The 1,854-nt window shown below is 64.7% G+C and overlaps 1 non-coding gene across 1 annotated transcript in view; it reads right to left on the reverse strand.

Annotated features, from left to right (window-relative positions):
• LOC107215056 overlaps window positions 1-1,848 on the reverse strand; it is an 8,141-nt gene extending 6,293 nt beyond the window's left edge. The window contains exon 1 of the transcript XR_001525090.2: window positions 1,263-1,848. This is a non-coding gene — a transcript (uncharacterized LOC107215056). The remainder of the gene's footprint in view (window positions 1-1,262) is intronic.
• Between the last annotated feature and the right edge of the window lie 6 nt (window positions 1,849-1,854).

Genomic DNA, 1,854 nt, shown 5'->3' on the forward strand with positions numbered 1-1,854 from the left:
GGCTGCCCCACTGACCCCCCCCAAGCGCGCAGGATCCCTCGGTGGCCCCGGCCCCGCGTGGTCTCCCGAGCCACGCCCTGTCCCCACGCCGGACCCCGAGCACTCCGAGCGTCCCCGTGGAGCTGGGGACACCCCTGGGACCCGTCACCTGTGTCCCCACAGAAGAACACCCGAGGGGGATGGTCCCCAGGGCCCGCTGCTACTCCCTGCCTCAATTTCCCGTCCCACGAGGGACCACGCTTTGGGACAGCCCGGGTGACACCCACGTGGCCAAGCATCCATCGCGGTCAACCGTGGGTCCGTGGGACGGGATGTCACCGCTGGTGGCCACAGTGACAGCGGGACACCCGCAGGTGCCACCGCGGGCACGGCCGGGCTGCCGAAAGAGCCGTCCCCGGGGGCCGAGCACCCGCGGGCTCATGACACGGGGACACGCGGCTTCGCCCGCTCCGTCGCCTGCCATCTCCATCAGCCTCGGCGGGGACAGCAGGACACGATGGCAAGTGACAGGCGCCGCCAGCGCCGGGGGTGAGCGAAGGACGCGGGGACGGGGGAGGGGGACACGGACACACAGGCGTACAGCGGCCTGGGGCTGCTCCCAGCGCCACTCACCTCAGCGGTTCGGTGGCCCCGGGTGACAACACCGAGGTGGCATCAACCTCGGTGGCACCTGTGAGGTTCATAGGGTCATCATCCCCCCTGTCCCCAAAAAAAACCCTGGGGGTGCATCCCCTATCCCTGTGCAGTAGCCCCAAACCCCAGGGGACACAGGGGGGACAAGCCCCACCCCCGCCTCAAAAGAGAGGGGACCAAGGGGACGTTTGACAGTCATTGATCGCCCCCACATGTCCCCCGGCTCCCGCAGAGGCTTTAATCAGCGAGCAGAAATCAATTAGCTGCCTTTAAGGAGGCAATTATTCCTGGGGGCTTTACAAGGCTGGGAAGGGGGAGAGTATTTTGGGGTGGGGGTGCTGCCAGCACCGTATCCCCCCCTCAAAGTTGTCACCATTATGTCACCAGCTGTCTCCCTGGTTCTTTCCTCCATCATTTTTGTCGCCCCCCCCTCCACACCCCCCTATTCCTCGTTATCTTTCTGTTTTAACAAGCGCCTAAAAATACGCCTCACGAGGTCACGGGCTGCGTGAGTCACCAGCAGCTCAGGGATGGCGTGGCCCGGGTGGGCAGGGGGCTTTGCGTGGGGACAGGGTGGCCATGGAGGGGACACAGAGGGAGGACAGGCTCACGCTGGTTGCTTGACTCACCTAGAGGGTCAGGGGACATCCCTGGTCCTGGCTACTGCATCCTTGTGGTGGGGACACAGCCCCAGGTCACCTTGTCGCCACAGGACATCGTGTGCCTTTGGCATAGCCACCACCCCAGGCTGCTGCATCACTGTGGGCCACTCTGTCCCCATGGCAAGGCCACCACCCTTGGCCACCACCAGGACAGCCTCAGCACTGCCGTGGGACAGCAGCACTGTATGGATGGGCACAGTACCCCAGGTGACACCGGCTGGAGCCCCCGAGGTGCTCCCTGTCCCTGTCCCCAAGCCCTGCACGGGGAGGGGGCGCAGTGCAGCCCCTCAAACCAGCTCCATCCACCTGGGCACAGGGAAGGGACAGACAAAGCTCCAAAGGGACACGTTTGGGAGTGCAGGAGTTGGGAAAGGGACAAAGGTGGGAGGTGGCAGCAGCAGTGGCTGCCGTGGTTGTGATGGCAGCGATGGCAGCAGCGATGGCAGCAGCGATGACAGAAGTGATTGCAGCAGTGATTCCAGTGACAGCAGCGACTCCAGTGGTAGTGGTGGTGGCCACAATGGTGGCAGTGGCTGTTGCAGTGGTGGCTGCAGTGGTG

The sequence above is a fragment of the Parus major genome, chromosome 27 (genome assembly GCF_001522545.3).
Source record: "Parus major isolate Abel chromosome 27, Parus_major1.1, whole genome shotgun sequence".
In the NCBI taxonomy this organism is placed as follows: Eukaryota; Metazoa; Chordata; class Aves; order Passeriformes; family Paridae; genus Parus; species Parus major.